This window comes from Callospermophilus lateralis, chromosome 13 (assembly GCF_048772815.1).
Source record: "Callospermophilus lateralis isolate mCalLat2 chromosome 13, mCalLat2.hap1, whole genome shotgun sequence".
Taxonomy (NCBI): Eukaryota; Metazoa; Chordata; class Mammalia; order Rodentia; family Sciuridae; genus Callospermophilus; species Callospermophilus lateralis.
The window spans coordinates 70820276-70840766 of NC_135317.1; the positions used below are offsets into that span (position 1 = coordinate 70820276).

At 39.0% G+C, this 20491-nt stretch overlaps 1 non-coding gene across 1 annotated transcript; it reads right to left on the bottom strand.

Moving 5' to 3' along the window:
* Nucleotides 1-4459: 4459 nt before the first annotated feature.
* LOC143379795 (U8 small nucleolar RNA) lies at nucleotides 4460-4603 on the bottom strand. Its single transcript, XR_013088570.1, has one exon. It is a non-coding gene; the product is annotated as a U8 small nucleolar RNA (small nucleolar RNA).
* Between the last annotated feature and the right edge of the window lie 15888 nt (nucleotides 4604-20491).

The following is a 20491-nucleotide window of genomic DNA, read 5'->3' on the forward strand; positions in this document are numbered from 1 at the left end:
GAAGGGTAGAAAGGGGAATACAAATAAAAGAGATATCTAGAGGATTTCAACTATATCTGTAATGCTTTGTATCTTTTTTAACCGGATCTTAGATGGGTAGGTTTGTATTATATTATTCTCTACATAGCTTCCATATAGGAAGTAATTTACTTAAATAGTATATAGAGTGAAGAAGGTACAATCTCTATTTTTAGAAATGGTGAGCTTGAGCTGAAATTTGGGCTTTCACAAAAAGGGAAACCAGTGTGGAGAAAGTCCTTTGCAGCCTGCATTTCCAGCCAGTGGATAGACTGCCAGATTTCTTGGACCAGAGAAGGGATTTCCCCCAGAAGAGCTGGGTAGTGGAAGAGAGAGATCCTCCAGCACTTCCCTAGAGGATACCCTTCACAGAAAAAATGACACTGAAGGAGCATCAGCAGAGAAAAAACTAGTGGAACAGATGTGTTGCTGAAAGAAAAACATGGGAAATGCAATTCCTTAGATTCCTGGGGAGAAAGAAGCACAGATGAGGAAGTAATTGCCTGTGAGTGTCCGCAGTCAAGAAAATTTGAAAGTGAAGACAGTTTGACTTGTCCAGAGAAATATTTGTATTGACTTGAGCAAGAACAAATTTAGCAGTTCAAAAAGCTATGAAGAAACTTCCACTTCCAGACATGAACATTAACTGGAACAAGATTTGCCCTCTCACCAGTAAACAACTAGGAAATTGGGTAAAATGTACAAAACAATTGTTTTCATTGGACAACACACAGTGCAGGATTGTGATCCCTGAAAGAAGAGAAGCAAATGAAGTGATCCCTACAATATTCCTGGCTCTCTGCCTGCAGGCACTTTCCAGACCATAGAGAAGGGAATCCAAGTAGACACAACAGTCTTGCTAAGTTGAGAAGGAAAATATCAGAGTTTGGGAAACTGAGGCAGCTGAAATTTGTGAGGCAGGGTCCCAAAAAAGAAAGAGGTATACAGAGAAAGAACTCCAAAAATCTGAGTCTCCGTGAGTCTTAGGCTAAATACTAAGATCACTCAGCTTCATAAGGTACACCTCCATAAGAATGGGCAAAGAAAACTCTGAGGAAACTGCAAGCTAACCATTTTCTGAGCTCCGCAAGATTGGGAAGCACTCAACTTCTAATCAGGCTGCATGGAGAGACCTGATGAACCCTTGTGGCATTCAGAAGAGACCCTGCCCTGGATTTGATCCCCAGGAGCACTTAAAAAAATCCATCAATAGAAACAGACCCCCCACATGATAGCAATTATGCAATGAAGTGGCAAGAATTATAATAATGCTATTATAAATATGCTCAATGTAAAGGAAAATATACAAGTAATGAAGAATAAATAAACAAGAAATTATAAAAATGGCATATCTAGAGTTGAAGAGTACAATATCTGAAATGAACAATTCACTGAGTAGACTTAATAGCAGCTTGAACAATGCAAAAGAAAAGATCAGTGGACTTGAAAATATAGTAACAGACACTAGCCATATTATGAAGAGGAGGAAGACTAGAAAAAAATTAATAGGTTCTCAGTGATACCTATGAGAATATGACATATTATTTAACATAGTATAATTAAAATCCAAAAGAAAGGTGGAAAGAGCAGAAGAAATAATGGCAAAACATTTTCTAAACTTGATGAAAATGATAAACTCATAATTTTGAGAAATCCCACAAACCTCACATAGGATAAAATTGAGATAGAAAGTGCATTCTGAATTTTTTTCAATATTAGAGTGATTTTATGAATGAACTGTACCTAAAGGTTATAGTCCAGGCTGGGTGCGGTGGTACAGGCCTGTAATCCCAGTCAGGAGGCTGGAGAAGGAGGATCATGAGTTCAAAACCAGCCTCAGCAACGTAGCAAGGCCCTAAACAACTCAGTGATACTGTATTTCTAATTAAATATAAAAAAGGACTGGAGATGTGGCTCAGTGGTTGAGAGCTCCTAGGTTCAATTTCCAGTACTAAAAAAAAAAAAAAAAAAAAAAATGATAGTTCAGGAAGACAGGGGAAAGTTCTGTAAAATGTAGAGAACTATACATCTTGTAGTGTAGAAAAGTAGAAGACAGCTTTGGGGGCACAAAACAAGAAAGATACTAAAGGAGAAGAGGTGGACCATGTAGAGGAACCAACTACTGAAAGGTATAAATTACATAATAAGTAGAGAAACTCATGGGAATAAAGGGTGGAGTGGCATCTCCAGGTTTTTTTTTTTTTAATTCCTTATTGTTTATTCTCCTCTTACAAAAAGACACTTGGAACAAATAAATATAAAATGGTATATATCATATTTATCAATGGCCAAATACACATTTTCTTGTTATCCCCCACAGGAATAAACTAATGAAATTTTCAGAAGCACACTCACCCACCCCTCCCACCTTCTTTAAGGAAAAAAAGTCAATTCTTTTAATTCTCCATAATTTTTAACAATGGATTCTCAAAATAAGTAATCTAAATCTATTCAGGGATAAGACATCTATATCAAAAAGTTAAAAAAAATACACATGTACACACTCACACAATGAGTGAAATGATGTTGCCCAGAAACTATAACTAATGAATATTCTTAAAAGTTTTTCATTTCTTATGAGTCTTTTGTGTTTAGATCTGCACAGTGAATAAAACAAAGCTGAGTGCAATGTACGTATATATGTACATACTTTCCCATCCTAAAAGAAAGCATTAAATACAGGTATATTTAGTATACACAGAACACAAAATTCTGATTTCCTATACCATGGAGGTAATGCAGAAGGCAGACACATACCAAAACTACATGTGACTAATTTACCCTGTTTGGCTCACAATAATGTACAAAATTTGAGCAATGATTAATGACCAAGTGTATTTTTTCACTAAAATTTATCTTCAGGCCAATACTTGAAGAGTTGAGCTTTGCTAATGCTTTCAATTAAAGATTCTTATTTAACGGGTTTTCCATCAAGTGGAAATATGCACAACAGTTATTTCAAGAACAAAGGGGGTGATTTTTCCCTGGAATCTCCAGTTTTTATCCTTTCCCTTTGTCCCCTTGTCCCCATACTTCATTTTTCACAATTGACCTTGAAGCTTGGTTCTTTTTCTTATACAACCTACCCTGCAGTTCACTGACAGCATAGTGAGCTTTCTCAACCAGAAGAATCACATCTGTCAAACGCTTTAGAGAGATTGATACCCTCAGAAGCCCCTACATAAGGCGGCCACAGAGGTTTGGCCCTTTGGCTTCTCCAAGTTTCCTATCTTTAGAGCTTTGTGCTATTCCCAGCTTTATTTTTCTTTTATTTAAACCAAGATCTCTTTCTGTCTCTGAACCACAACCTCCAGAGTTGGTTTATGCTTCATTTGCATCCTTTTGCTACTAAGTACACCCATGCCTGCCCTCTCTGCCTCTCACTTGCCTGGAGTCCTGGTTGTTACTTATGTTGGCTCTGAACCCTAGTTTATAGACCTTGAACTTGGGAGGCCACAAGAATGTCTCCCTGTAGCCAGAGAGAGCTCCTTGCTTGAGAAGCAATGAGGCATTGAGGAAGGCATGTTGGTCTTAGAATTAGGCCTGAATCACAGCTCTGATTTTGCTATAGACAGTCTAGAACCATGTTGTTCAGTACTGTAGCCACTAACAAAATGTGACTGACGACCATGTGAAATGTGTGGTTGAAGAACTGAATTTTAAATTTTAACTAAATGTAATTAATCTTAATTTTGATTTAGCACATGCAATACTGTAAGTCATTTTTCCATTAAACATTGTAGAAAATATTGCTATATTGTAATGCATGTGTTGGGTACATGCATAATTTCTAGTATACACAAAAGCAAACTTCTAGTTGACATTAATAGTTTGAATGATTTTTTATACATAATGTAACATTGTTTATTTGAATATTTTATGCAGACAAGGCAAGTTATAGTGATATCTACGAAAGTGGAAACTTGGAAATACTTATTTTAATTTTAAATGATATAATAAATTATATTCTAGTTTTAAAAATAAGTATAGAAAAATTTTAATACTTAAATGATATCCTACTACTACAAAATTGAGTAAAGGTACAGAAACTATGAAGTAGTAAAATAGGAACAGTGGAGATAAGACATTGAAAGAGAACAAGTCACAAATTACACAGTGAATGCTGCTATGATTTGAATGTCCCCATCATAATCATGTTAAAATTTAATTGCCAATGTCATAGTGGGAGATGGGACTCTTAACATTATCACAGGAGTGGGGTTAATTATCCTGGAGTGCCTTTGTTATAAAAGTAAGCATTCTCTCTCTCAGCTTGTTCTCTCTCTTTTCTTCTTCTTCTTCTTCTTCTTCTTCTTCTTCTTCTTCTTCTTCTTCTTCTTCTTCTTCTTCTTCTTCTTCCTCCTCCTCCTCCTCCTCCTCCTCCTCCTCCTCCTCCTCCTCCTCCTCCTCCTCCTTCTTCTTCTTCTTCTTCTTCATTTTGGTCAGTTAGAAGAATCAGGAGCAATTGGGTGTTGCAAGTCCTGACCTTGCAAACTCATTGATCACATACCATACAAACTCCAATCATCATGTTCTATTCTGCCTTCCAAAAGTAGAAACAGGTAAGGATTATGTAAGCTGACAATGCTGCTGCTCTCTTATTCCCAACTTTTCTCTGCTTGCTTGTGGGCTTCTTCACCTTGTGATGCTTTCTGCCAAGTTATGACACAATGTGAGGGCCCCTAACAGATGCCAGCGTCATGCTTTTAGCCTTCTCAGTCTTCAAAACTGTGAGAAATAAATTTCTTTTCTTTATAAATTACCTAGTCTGTGGTATTCTGTTATAGCAGCAGAAAACAGACTTAGACAGATGGCAGTTGCAATTTGCTGCAGTAAAGCAAAATGAAGAAGACGCTGTTTTATAAAAATCTTTTAAAGATAAAGTAGACAACAGCAGGAGACATTTCCAACAAACACAGTGAATTTAATGTTTCTTCCTAACAGCTAAAACAGAATCGATATTAGTTGCCTGAAAGTAGTATTAGATGTCCAACAAATATTTTAAACAATTTTTAGCAGGGTCTGAGCTTATAATGTTGGCCAATTATAAGATGACTTGGATTCTTGTACAAAAAGAGAACCATTTTTAGATGGAGAGGTAGTCAAAGAAATTACTATTTTAATTATGGAAATTTTGTTGGAAAAAGTATGAGAAAAAGCTTGTAAGATATTTTACAAATAGTGAAAGCTTGGTACAGCCAATATGGAAAACAGTTTGGAGGTTTCTCAAAAAATTAAAAGTAGAAAAACTACCATATGGTCCAGCCATCCCACTTCTGGGTATATATCCAAAGGAAATGAAATCACTATCTTGAAGAGATATCTGGACTCTGTTCATTGCAACATTATTCACAGAAGCAAGATATTAAAATAGCCTAAATGCCTATTGGTAGATGAATGAATAAATAAAATTATATGTACATAAAATATATAATTTTATATATTTAAATATTTAATATATAAGTATATATAAAATACTTAATTTTCAAAATTATACATAAAATCATGTATATTTTATATATGTAATTTTCTATATCCTTATATAGTATATACACACATAAAATTCAACCTTAAATAAGGAAATTCTGCCATTTGCTACAACATGGATAAACTTGGAGGACATTATACTAAGTGAAATAAACCAGATACACAAAGACAAATACTGCATTATCTCAATTGTACGTAAAATCTAAAGAAGTTGAACTCATAATGAAACAGAGTAGAATGGTGATTACTAGGGAAATGGGAAGATGTTGGTCAAAGGGCACAGATTTTCACTTATAAGATGATTAAATTCTGGAGATCTAATGTATAGCATGGTGGCTATAGTTCATAATGATGTACACTAGAAGCTTCCTAACAGTGGAACTTAAGTGTTCTCACCACATACACAAAATAAGGATCACTAAGTGAAGTGCTGGTGTGTTAATTAGCTTTATTTGGTAATCATTTCACAATGTTTATCAATAACTCATATAGAACAGCTTAAATTTTTTAAGTATTTTTTTACTTGACACGTAATTTTTGTCAATCATACTTTAATAAAGCTGGAGGGGAAAAAAAGCTCTAAAAACTCTTCAATTATGCAAACAAATAATTGTTCATTGAATACAATTTTTTTTGTATTTCTAACAATATCAAACTTCAACTGATTCAAATTTTGAAAGATTGCAAGGATTTTCTTTAGAGGAGTCATGAGATATAAGAGACACCACCCAATTAATACTTTGAATATGTTTTGTCTCAAAGGACTTTCAAACTTAAAAAAAAAATTTTTTTTTTGTTGTATTGCAGCCTAAAGATTGAATTCAATGATATAAATATTTTTGTCTTTCACACATGCCAAAGAAAATTTTCAGCCAAATAATAAAAACATAGCTCCTGCCATAATCAAGGGTGCTGTAGTTATGTTAAATCAAAAATCTGGATTTATTGTATTTTTAAAGCAAGAAGCTGATCTTTTGTCTATTGATTTGCCTCTTTTAAGTGATACTTCTTAAAGATATTTAAATGTGTTCAGCTTTCTAAACAGTTTCATGAATATTGTTAAAATTGTTTTATATGTGTGCAAATGCTATGAATCATCCCGTTGTAGAAAGAAATAGAAGAAAATGAATTCAATGACCCTGTGCTCTTTGCCAATGCTCATTAGTTGAGTAGTGAAGGATTTTTTAAAAAAACTATTATATCGTTAATTTTTACCTGAGATTATCTTGAAACAAAAGGTAGACTTACCAAATAATCAATAATCGAAGACAGCAGTGTGATTTATGTTTTCTCACTGATATCACACTGCATATGAATGAGCTAAATTTGAAGCTCCAAGGCAAAGAAAAGTTTATCTGTGACCTAGCTTGACAGGTACAAAACTTTATTTATGTTGAAATTGAAATTTTTTATAATATAATCAATAGCAACCTTACACATTCATCTAACATGAATTAATATGCAGATTTTCATTGTAACAAAAATGTTATGCAAATTAGCAGCAAAGATTTAAAAAATTTAGAACACCTTATAATATTGGTGAATTTATGGTTGCTTTTAAATTTTTGCAATACCCTTTGAATTCAATGGGTGTTTTTTTGTTTGTTTGTTTTGTTTTATGTGGTAATGGGGATTGAACCTAGGGTGCTCTACCACTGAACTATATCCTTATCCCTTTTTATTCTTATTATGAGACAAGAGCTCCCTAAGTTGCCCAGGCCCACCTCAAACTTATGATCTTCCTGCCTCAGCCTCTTGAATTGCTAGTATTATAGGAGTGCACTACTATGCCCAGCTAAAGACAATGTTAATAATACTAAGTTGGCCAAGTGCAGTGGTGCCTGCCCATGATCTCAACTACTCAAGAGGCTGTAGCAGGAGAAATGCAAGTTTAAGGTCAGCCTGGGCAACTAAGTTAGACCCTATCTTAAAATTAAAAATTTTAAAAAGGGCTGGGAATGTAACTCAGTATTAAAGTACTTCTCTAGTATGCATGGGGCCCTGGGTTTAATTCACAGGATTTTAACAAAATAACAATAAAAATAAATTACTGAGTTGACACAAAATTAATGAATTCCTTAAGAGAATTTTGAAACTGATGGGGTTTTACTTCAAAGTCATTTCTAAAATAAATAGTTTTCAGAGTATAGATGCAAATATTAAAAGAGAAGAAAATTATTTTTGGTACTCAACTCAGTTTTTAGAAAACTGTTAACTATGTTAGGAATAAATTGGGCATGTGAATCTATTTTTTCAACTAAATATTATGTGAAATATAAATACAGTGCAAGTATTTCTGATGCAAATTTAGTATTTGAATTAAAATGTGTTGCTAGTTTAAAAATATACACTGGATTTAGATGATTTCACATAAAAAAGAATATAAAATATATCACTAATAATTGTATTCCTTACAAGTTGAAATGATAATATTTGGGGATGTTGGCTAAACAAAATGTAACATTAAAACAAAATTTACCTGTTTCTTTTTACTTTTTAATGTGGCTACTAGAACATTTAAAACTATGTGGGTTGCGCACATTATATTTCCATTGGCAGCTTTGCTCTGGAGTTGGGGCTTCAGAGGCTGGGCTCTGAAACCAGGCAGCCTAAATTATTCATGAGTTTGGTCTCTGACAAGCATTAGTTATACACATTAGGCAAATTTTTAAATGTCTTCATACTTAGTTTTTTCCCCATCTAAAAAAGGGGATAACAATTGTTCTTACTTCGTCTGGTTGTTTTAAGCATACTTAAATAGTGTCGGGCACATAGTAATTACTGTGTGTAATTGCTATTATTATTATTACCATTATTATTAATGATGCGATCTTGAGAAGTTCCTTGCCATTAATTTACTCACGTGTAAAATGGTGATAACAACATCTATTTCACGAGATTATTCCTTGAGTTAAATGAGACTAGATATGCAAAATTGCTTATTGGAGGTAGGTGCCCACTGTACATTTGCTGCATGTTCTGGATCGTAACTGATGTTCAGAAGTCTCGGTGATCTGTCTCAGACACAAGTCAAATCCAATAGTGTATGTGGTGTGTGTGAAAGAAGTTGTAAATTATAAGATGCTTTTAATTGCTAGACATTATTTTTATTGTTCTTCGATTGTGAAACTCTAGAGAAGATATGTTGCCTAAAGGTGTCTTGGAGCCTCCCTGCCTCCACTCTCTTACTATCTAGGCTGAAGGGCCATTTTTCTATGAGGCCCTCAGTGTGGACTCCAGCCCTAGTATAATCTCTCTCCCCATTAAATCCCTGAAACATTTCCTGCCCAATATATATATTTGGCATTTGGTCCCATGGCTACCTTGAATTATTGTTTAATGGCATGGTGTTTTGTTCCCTTGGTCAGGTTAGGGTGACTGTTTTATAATTTGTGAATGCCCCAACAGCACCTGATAATTGCTCAAAAAAAAATATTTAGCTAACAAATGGAAACATTTGGAAAAACTAAGGGGAAAAAATTTGACCCAGCAGATCCTGGTATCCTCTGCAAAGAACAAAAAATGTCACTGGAAAGAGGAAGTTTTACGTAAAAGACTAAGATAAGCATAAAAGGACTGAACAGAGCTGATATGGAAATTGAGAAGAGCAGAGGTGTGGTCCAAGACAGAGGTCAGGGAGCCAAGTGGACACCCACCCTGCTGGACAGTCACAGAACTCAAACAGAGATCCTCTTTCCCATACACCCAACAACAACTATTTTTGGCCACACTTAATTTTAGAAAATGATATAAGGTCTCAATCCAATCAGTTCATTTGTCAATCTGACAGCTTATTCCCAGAGTGTCTTCCTCCCGCCCTGGAAGTGGTCCCCACACCTACATATTTAAAATGTTTGAAAATTCTTCCTCTACATGAAGTTTTTGGTGACCATTCAAAAGTGAGTGAAATTAGGCCCCCTTCTTTCCTGCCTGCTGGACTCACACATCTCCCCTGGACACACTGTTAGGAGAAGATACCTTACCATCTAGGTCAACTGCAGATCCCACCAACCCCAAACACAATGCCTACTCCATAACACTACTCCATGACCCCTGAATGAATTAATGTCACAAAGTTGATTCTTGTTTGGGCTATAAGGGAGGAAAAACACGGCTAACATCGAGAGAAAGAAGCTGCTATTGGGGCTAGGGTTGTAGCTCAGCGGTACAGCACTTGCCTAGCAAGTGTGAGGCACTGGGTTTGATCCTCAGCACCACATAAAAATAAATAAATAAATAAAACAAAGGTATTTTGTCCATCTACAACTAAGAAAAAAAAATTAAAAAATAAGCTACTGTTCACAAATGATTCAGGGACTTAATGCCCAACACAAGGTTCAGCTGTGTTTTGCATTTTTGTGGCTCTGAAGTTATGGTGAATTGGCAAGAAGAAACGAGACAGCATGGTGGAAGTCAGGAGAGGTGTGATTCAGTTCTTCTCACCAACTGCTGTGTGAGTTCAGACTGGGTATCAACTCATTTGGGTTTGCAAAATACAAAGGTGCCTTCCGTTATTTTAATGTTCAACTGCTTCACTGGGCATGATGCACCCATGACAGTCACACTGGGAAAGGGATTGATACTTTTCAGGGACAAGGATCACTAACTACTGGACTTGGAGAAGTAGGACTTATCAAGCCTGGTCAGTTTGGCAACTGAGTTCAAGGACGTGAACCAGCAGACACCAGCATGCATGGAGAAGGACTTGGCTGTCTTCATTACTCACTCATGCTCTCTTTTCATCCCACCGAGTTCATTCAACCCCCCTCTCTGTCTTTCCAACTTTATTTCCAGTCCCCAAACCAAAATCTGATTATATAACTAGGTACTCAGGAAATGATGCTGATTTTTAAAACTATTTTATTTGTAGATGGACACAATATCTTCATTTTGCTTATTTATTTTTTTATGTGGTGCTGAGAATCGAACCCACTGCCTCACACATGCCAGGTAAGCACTCTACCATTAAGCCACAACCCCAGCTCCCATGATGCTGATTTTTAATGGACAATGCTGCTTCCTGTTTGGAAAGAGACAGATCCATATTAAAAGCTCGTCTGTGCCCACAGTATCTACTGTGTCTCAGACATCAAATGGGCATCATTTTAGAGGAAAAATGGGTAAAAATAGGTTAAACTTCTCACAACAGGGCAGGGGGAGCTTTTGAAAAGAGAAATTTTGGTAGCAGGATATGACTAAACAAAAACTAATACTGGATAATCTCTCTCTCGCTCTTTCTCTCATATATTCAACCTACTCATTCTCAGAGTGTTCTAGACCAATATAAAAAAGATCATGAATATGCTGACTCTCAGTGCCTGACTTTATTTCAGAATGGCAGGTAATAGAACCTGTAAGATGTTGGGTGCATCTTCCTAGTGAGTCACTTCCCAGTCTCCTGATAACTTTGGAGGACACCTTGAAATGAGTTGCAGAAATTCATGATGAAGGTCATTTAAACTCTATACCAGGACTGTCGATATTCCTTAGAGGAAGTGGAATTAGGCTACCTTCCCAACATTCTTGATCTGTGTACTGACTAGTTCAAGAGGTAAGGGGGAAGGGGCAATGTTTGAGGTAGTGGTGGGTAGGAGAAAAGGTAGGCAGTGAGGAGAGGTGTTGGAATTATTCTCCATAAAAGCTTTTCTATCTTCTCAACCAAAGTCCATGATTACTGCTTCAGGATTACACACTAATTCTATTAATTTCATGCTTAAAATCTTTCATCCCAACAATGTTTCCCATTGATCCTTGGTGTGACATTCAGACTTGATTCTTCCTGTATCTCCAAATTCATTTCTCAACACTACCCTGCTACCCGCAAACTCTTGCAGACTCCATATGCTTTCTCCTTTTAATGCCTTTTCTGAGCCTGAAAACACTCTCTCTCTCTCTCTCTCTCTCTCTCTCTCTCTCTCTCTCTCTCAATGCCCTTTCCCCACCTTCACCTTCCATTTTCTATTTATTCTTGTTTTTTGTTTGTTTGTTTGTTTTGGTACTGGAGATTTAAGTCAGGGGTGCTTTACTACTGAGCTACATCCTGCTTTTTGTTTTGAGACAGGATCCCACAAAATTGCTTAGAGCTTCACTAAGGCTGGACTTGCACTTGCAGTCCTCCTGTTTTAGCCTCCAGAGCTGTGCTGGAATTACAGGTGTGTGTCATCACACCTGGATCTCTATTTATTCTTTAAGATATTCAGATGCCACCATCCCTGACACCTTTTGAACTTGATCTCCCTCCATTTACCTTTGAGCACCTCAGGCAGATCTCTATCGTAGACTTTATTATAGGATGCTGTAATCATCTTTGCTTTTGTTTGTTTGTTTGTTTTCTTGACTAAACTGTAAGTTCTATTAACTTTTGTTGTGTATCTGGTGCCTTGCACAATGCCAGTCACTTGTAGAAGCTCAGTAAATATTCATAAGTTAACTAATTAGGTACAGGTTGGAGGTAGAAGCATCCCAAACAAATGGCATTGCCATAGTGCCATAGAACACAGCTGGCCTTGTCTCCAGATCTCTCCTGGGGGTGAGTCTGGAGCTCCCAAGGCACCTTAGGAGCTGGGTGCTGTGAGTACACACAAAATCACACTTTTCTTTCTACCGAGGTTTGAACTCTTCAACTCCAAGCTCCATGATAACTGTCTTTTAGAAACAGTTCCTGTTTAAACCCACTTGGTTCCTTTCCCTTCACATCTCAGCCCTCCTTATTATCTGTACTATGTTTTGGGTATGTGTTTCTATGTCTGTTTTTGCATGATAGGTGTGGGCCCTGTCTCCTCCCCCCAGGTCAAAGTTCCCCAGTGGCCATGGCTCTCCACCAAGCCCGTTTCACTGCTGTGTGCACAGTGAGGTTGCCTTCTTCACTAGCCCAGGGCCTTTGGGGATAATTCATCCATACTACAGTCCAAAGTCATCACTGCAAGAGACTAATTTTATAGCTTTTCCCCATGACTATTCATTTCTACTGTATTCTAAGCCCTGTAGGATGCTAAGTTACTAAACACTGAAAATTTCAATTCAGTTTCAGGGATGTCCAGTTGGTCTGTCTTAATCTCAAAAATCTCAGAACAATTAAACAAAATGTGACATCTCAACCAGGTTGGAATACTCCTACCCTCTCCTAGTGCACGTTTTGGAAGAGAAGGAGTAAATGTGGAGTCTGGCGATTTAGGGATCAGGATTTCCTGAAATACTAGGGCTCTCCTACTGCAAACAGAAACATTTTTTTATATAAGGTTATAACTCTTGACCATAGGGAATATGTTTTTATGGGTTATTTATTTATTTAAAAAATGAGAGAGTTGTGCTAAACCATTTTTATTCTCATCCAGTGGTTTGTGCTTGAGAAATGATGGCTAAAATTAGGAGCACTGCCTGTAACACTGGGGTGGTTGGAAGTGGTCCACAAAGGAATCAGATTCATGACCTTAGCCCTATTACCACAAAACCAACTAGGATGTGGGCCCAAAGGCCTGGAAAACATGGAGCTTGACAACAGCTCTATTGAGAAAGAGCAGGCTACCCTGTAGGTGAGCAGTTACAGATCCCCATGGCTTCTGTGGCAGTCTCAGAAGGGATCCCTGGTGACCAACTTTCCCCCTAAAATGGCTTTTTATTTAAAATGGTCTTGCCCCTGTCAGTAGGTAGGAATAAGTCAAGGTAAATGCCCTCCAAGCAGTGAATTGTGATGGTGAGCGAGCAGAGGACTAGGGTCTGCATCCCAGCACTACCACTTGGTTGCTATCTTGTTGCTATCTTGTTCTGAGTAGATTGCTTAACCTCACTAGACCTTATTTCCTAGTGTTTAAAAGAGGAATAGTAATGGCACCTACTTCATGAGTTTGCCAGGGGATTAAAGAAGAAAAGGCATGTAACATGCTAAGCCCTGTGCTTGGAAGATGGCAGAAACTCAGTGGTATCTCTCAGATATTAGTAACATTAGGAATAGTTGTAATCAAAAGCCATATTTAAAGTGATTACACCAAGGCAGGACCATGTTGACCGTGCTGTCCAGCTACAATCCCAGTCACTGCTCCCTGCTTTCTTCCAAGGTGACCCAGCTCTGTCCAGGGCTGCTTAGTGAGATAAGAATCTTGGCCAGTGTCCAGCTGCCTGGGCTTGACCCTTGAGCTGGGAGCAGTGGGAGGAGGTACAGAAGGAGCAGGGAGAAATAGGGTATCAGTGGGCGGGCTAGGGGAGGAAGTAGGTTTGTGGTGGGGCTAGGGCGGGATGCAGAATGGGGATGGGCAGAGTTTGAGAGATTTTGAACCGGAAGGAAGGCAGTTGAGAAAAAAAAATAAAAGCCACATCATGTCTTGTTGGCCTCTTGGTGTCATTTTCTGACAATGAAGAATCAGAAAGAAGAACCAGTGAAAGGTTTCTAGGGTTTCACAAAATATCAGACTTTTTTAAAAACTTAAAAAAATTTTTTTTTTTTGGTTTTGGTTTTGGAAGGGGTCTTATCATTGTCTGATCTGTAACTCAAAAAAAAAAGAAAAAAAAAAGAAAAAACAGGCTGTGTTTCACAGATGGTCAGACCATTAGACCAGGATCGAATGTGCCTTTTTTACCCTAAAAATCTTGTTGCACAACCGGGTGTTATTTCTACAGGCGAGTGAAGTAACTCTGCTCTTGACATTCTGCCCCGTGTGACTATTTTTTTTTTCCCTCTTGTTTGTTAACCAAGTAATTAAACAATCATGACAGAGAAAACAGTCCTCTAGGTTGGTGGGGCATGGACCTGGGAGGTCATCAGCACCTACTGGGGATATCTCTGGAAACGAGGCAGTCTATCTTGGGCCATTGGTAGGAGGTAATAGAACTGGTCCCCACTCTCGGGGACCAAGTCTGATGCTTTGTGTCCTTCTTTAATCATACAATTATCCAAATAAGAGGCAGCTCGGTGCAGATAGCAACTGTGTCCCAAGGAACACAGGGAAGGTTCTCCTGTCACAACAGGAAGTCATAGAGGAGCAGGATTTCAAAAGCAAGTGTTTTTCGGGGCTTGTGGAGACACCCACTTGCTTCTCCGTCCTCCCTATAATTTCACTTCTTATTTCTTATCTCTCACTTTTCCACCCTCTTTTTAAAACTTTTGCCTCTAAGATTTCACCAGGCTTTATTCTGGGGAGAAGGACAGGGGTGAAAGATTTAATCAGTTGATCTAGTAATTCTGTGTCTCCTCCCCTGAAATCCGCCCTGAAATGGCCTCTTATTGGGAACAGTCTATTATTTGAAAGTGTCTCAACTTGGTGGTTCTGTCCTCACCTCAGATTTTGCACGTTCAAATCACCCTCTCATCCTTATTTCCCAAATCAGCACAGTTTCCTTATTTTTGTTAAGCAGGACCACCATGTACCTAGTCGTTCATCTTTGCATTGCCCCTGATGACTTTATAAATGGTCTCCAGTAGATTGGGCTGATTCTTGACTCATCTGAAATATCCCACATCAAATGTAACTCCTGTACAGTGCAAGCCCCTGTGACTTCCTCGTTCCTGAGGGGTCACAGCTTTGATCAGACCTCCAGGACTCACTCTTTCCTGCCCTGCATGCCCACGCGAAGCCTCTGGAGTAAGTGAAGACCACGTTTCATCACTTCTGTGTGCACAAAAGCCTCACCACTGCTGTTGATTAAAAAGTCCAACCAGACCCCCAGCCTGGCATTCCCTACATGCCTCTGCTCACAGGCTAGGTGCAGTGGGGCACACCTGTAATCCCAGTGGCTCTGGAGGCCGAGGCAGGAGGATTGCAAGTTCAAAGCCAGCCTCAGCAACTTAGTGAGGCCCTAAGCAACTTAGTGAGACCCTGTCTCAAAATAAAATATAAAAAAAAGGGCTTGGGATGTGGCTTAGTGGTTAAGTGCCTCTTGGTTCAATCCCTGGCACATCCCCTCAAAAAAACAAAAACAACAACAACATGCATGCTCTGATACTGAAATATACCTCAGCTATTTTTTAACTCCTTTAAAACTAGAATAATCTCTTCTTTGCTTTTCCCTTATGCCATTGACTGAATAAATAATAAACCAGATTAACTGTCCTGTAGAATGTCTGACATTCTGGATTAGCCTGGTTGCTTCCTTGTGGTATCATTTATAATATACTCATTGCAGCTCGCATACATTTCCTTGCCCTGTCTTTGATGTAACTTTTGCATTTGTATGTAGCCCTGGTTCCTGGGGAAGTACAAAATTTCCAAAGAAATTTTGATGTGTGAATGTGTATGTGTGTATGTATGTGTGTGTGACTTCAGTGCTAGATCCTCGATAAGCATTTATCCTCAATAACATTTGTTGAACTTCACTATCTGCATAATTGTGTACTAGAGGGGGGAGGAATATGGAGACAGTTTTTTTTTTAAATTTTATTTCATGGTACTAGGGATCAAATCTAGAGCCTCAGAAGTGCTAGGCAAGTAGTCTGTCACTAGGCTACAACCCCAGCAGGAAACCAGTTTTTAAACTGTGTTTCCGATCCTGTTAATTATACAGGACAGTGATTCTCAAAACTTGCACATGCATCAAATCACCTGAAGAGCTTGTTAAAAACATAGAAATAGAAAATGCTTCTCAAGAAAATCATGTTAGTGAGGAGACAAAGGCTAAGTTTAGAACCTGGGAAGTGCCCGTACATAAGGGATGGGTGGGACATAAAGGAATTCATTCCCCAAGAATGAGGCAGGGGACAGAAAGAATAAAGTAATAGGAATTATTACAAGGAAAATATCAAGTTAGGCCCTGAGAATTTCTAACAGGTTCCCATCTGTTGCTGCTGGATCAGGGACCAATCTTTAAGAATCACTAGTTCTAACCATGGACTTCAAAACGTCTCTCTAAGCCCCTGGTGCCCAGGCCATTGCTACAGTACTAATTCCCAAGGCTGTTGTCTCCTGAGGTCTCTGGGCTTAGTGTGACCTGGGCATTTAAATCTTTTGATGGGGTGGAGCTACTTTGAGGACATGTTCTCAGTGTGGAGAGGAATGAAGTGAGGAAATTGACAGTGAGGTAGTGGAGTGACTTGTTTTCATGGAGGAAGGGGTCAGCTAGGTTCTGGAGTCACAGAAAAATTGAAAGGAGCCATGAGCAGCAGGGGCCTTGCCCAGGCTGGATCCTGGGTTCTTCAAGCAAAGATCTCTGGGTTCAAAGTCTATGCTTATGCTTCTGCCCTGTTGTAGTGGTTCCTGCCATCCTTCACACAGGAGCACCACAGAACTGCAGGGCAAGACAGGACTGAGGCTCCTTACTTCCTGTCCCTGCTCCAGTGTCCGTCATCCAGATATGGGAGGAAAAGATGCACAACACAACACAACTTGAAAGTCTTCTGAGAGTATTGTAGAATCAAAGTGATTAAATCAAAAATCTTGCTTTGCTCAACACTCTCAACCAAACTTATTTTTCTATCCTACCCTTATTTCTTTTCTTACAGGCAACACCTAGTGATTTCTTCATATTTTCCTTGTAAGAAATCCTTTATTCTTTCTGTCCTCTCTCTTATTCTTGGGGAATGGATTTCTTTTTCTCCCACCCACATATGGGAACTTGCCCTGTTCTAAACTTGGCTTTCATCTTCTTATTGACATACTCTACTGGAGACACATTATCTATTTCCAGTGCTTCAACTTTCACCCATATGTTCATGGCTCTCCACAAAATATCCCCAGCCTAGACCTCTCACCCTCCACACCATTATGCCAGCTGCCAGCTAGACGTCTCCACCTGATGGCTCACAGGGTACTTCCAACTCAGTACATTTAATTCATCCTATTTTTCCATTTCAACCCTTACCTCTTAGCCCTTCCCCCAGCCTTGTATTTTATCACTATTCCTCCTGCTTTCCCAAACCCTGCATCACACCTCTTGTGTTGGTTCAGCTTGAAATCAGCTCCCCACTTGTCTTTTTCTCACCCAGCCTCTCTCTACTTGTTCATCAGGTCTTATCTCTTCACCTGAAATATCTTCAGAATTCCTACTCTTCTTGCAATCTCCCTTGCCTTCAACTCATTCCCAATCCTCCTCATCTCTTTTCTGAATTGCTGCAATGTGTCAATGACAGCTGCTGTGAAATGAGTGCATATTCTTCTGTGCCAGGAACGCAGTGCTCCAACCCTTACTTCCCTTACCTGATTTAATTACAAGCCAATGAGGTAGACACCATCACCCCCATTTTACAGATGAAAAAACTGAGAACTGAAAATAATTAAGTAAGTTGACCAAGAGCCTTGCATTTTGGTAAGTAGTAGCCAAGAGCCTGTGGTTTTTTTCCCCCACATTTTTATTGGTGCATTATAGTTGTTCATAGTAGTGGGATTTGTTGTTATATATTTGTATATCCACACAATATAACAATATAATTTGGGTAATACCATTCCCCAGTATTTCCCCTTTCCTCCCTTCTTCCTTCCACCTTTCCTCCCTTCTTCCTTTTCCCTACTGATCTTCCTTCAATTTTTATGAAATCCCCTTGACCCCCCCACCTTTCTTTTGATTTTTTCTTCTCTAGCTTCCACAAATAAAAGAAAATATATGACCCTTGACCTTCTGAGCTTAGCTTATTTCATGTACCAGATGTTCTCAAATTCAATCCATTTTCTTGCAGATGACATGATTTTATTTTTCTTTATAAGAGCCTGTGTTCTTAACCACTACCCTGTACTCACATGTTCCCAAGCTAGGTTTTGTATGTCCCAATCTTGGCACATTAGAATAACCTGGGTTTTTAAAGACTCCATTATCCCAGCCTTATTCCAGACCAATCAAATCAAAGTCCCTGAGGGTGGGGCCTGCATGAGTATTTAGAAAGTCCCCTTAGGCAATTGTCATGGACAGTCAGGGCCACCCCCTGATTTATTGCTTCTGCAAGACCACTTTCCCTGCTCCCTGGCCTGTGCCACTCCAGAATCCTGTTCAGTTATTCTTTTAAAGTACCACCATGTTACCGTCCTGCCCAAACATCTCAGTCATCCCCTCTGCCTGTAGAATAAAGGCCAAATTCCTCAGTGAAGCTTCCAGACCCTTTACAGCTTGGATCCTCCTCTCTGAACTCTTGTCCCTTATCCCTACCTGCAGGTGCACCATACACTTGAGATTTCCAGGACCTTTGCTCACTATTTGCTCAGCCTGAAGTGGCCTGCCCCCCTTCCCTCTCCCACCCAACCCAATCTCTACTCTGGCAAATAGCTTCTCTCTCTCTTTCTCTCTCTCTCTCTCTCTCTCTCTCTCTCTCTTTTTTTTTCTACATGCAGTTAAAATGTTACCTCTACAATTTCCCCAGATAGTATGGATGAGTTTTAGTCAGCTTTTTCACTGCTGTGATCAAAAGACACAACAAGAACAATTTCAGAGGAGGAAAAATTTATTTGGGGGCTCATAGGTTCAGAGGTCTCAGTCCATAGATGGCCAGCTCCATGGCGCTGGGCCCGAGGCCAGGCAGAATATCATGGCTGAAAAGTATGGTGGAGAAAAGGGGCTCAAGAAATCACACCAAGAAACAGAGAGAGAGAGAGACCTCTCCTAACTAGGACAAAATATAAACCCCCAAAGCACATTCCCCAGGGATCCACCTCCTGCAGCCACACCTTAACAGACTACAGTTACCACCAGGTTAATTCCTATCAGGGGATTAATGCACTGATTAGATCAAACCTTTTGTAACACTCATTTTATCTCTAAACTTTCTTGCATCATCTCATACATAAGCTTTTGGGAGACATATAACCTAAACCGTAACAGGATAGCTTCTCCTTTGTTCTTTTGGTAATCTGCTCAATTACTCCAAATTGCCTAATTTATTTATATATTTGTCTCCCTCAAAAGATTTTGAGGGCCTGGGGTGGTGAGCTCAGGTGGTACAGCACTTGCCTAGCATGTGGTGGCCCTGGGTTTAATTCTGAACACCGCCTATAAATAAATAGATAAAATAAAGGTCCATAGACTTTGAGTCTCAAGAAGATCTGTGTCTTGGTCACCTTTTGACCTCTATGACCTAGTCCATGATAGGCACTCTACAACTGATGAGTTAATATATGGGTAAGTTCTGGACCCTTGCCCAGTTGTGCTGCATACTGTCACCTGCGTCTATCCAGCAGTGGTCAAAAGCAATTTCTGGAGTCGGCTGGGTCCAAATTCCAGTTCTGACCCCCTGGCAAGTTTACCATGGCCTCTCACTGGAGACTAACTTTATCTATTCTCTCTAGAATTTATCTCCTCACTTATAAAATGGGAATAGTGATACTATTCACTTACCTCAAAGGATTAAATCCTGAGAATTAAATGAGATTAATGCATGTTAAGGGACAGTGCAGGGCCTGGCACATAGCAAGCACTCAGTAACTGTGCATTATTATTAGCTTAGAAAACAGACTTCTAGTGTATTGATAACACTAATGGAGAAGTACATCTACAGACCTGTGTGAAGAGATGCATGAAAAAATGCTCACTGTGGTGATAATAGTGTTTCTTTTACTTATATTTTTTCTGTCTCATTGGTATTTATTTCACTATAAATACCATTTTTTTTGTATACACTTAGCTTCTTCAACTGCCAAAATACACATACCCACACGTACATACAAACAGTGCAACCCCCTGATACACAAACCCAGAAACACACAGAAAAACCACAAACATACATATTCCCTTAGGAGGCAGAAACTCAGTGCAGATGTGACCCAGCCTCGGGGACATTGAGAACGTGCCTGCTTAGAATGTTTAAACCTCAGGCCATCTCTGGCTCAAAGCCAATAGCCGGGTGGGCAGGCACGCTGCCAGCCCTGGAACCAGGAAATGGCACTCCTGTTCATCCAGAGCTCCAAGTAAACAACCAACCTGGGCATTTGGAGACAGATTCCTTATGAAGTGCAGACCCTGCAGGAGAGTTGGACTGTGCGAATCTTCAACCCACGGAGGTGAGGAGAAGAGGGCAGGAGTAATACGCAGGAATTTGGAAAGTTAACTGCCTTCCTGACCAAGGTTTTCAGAGGAAAAG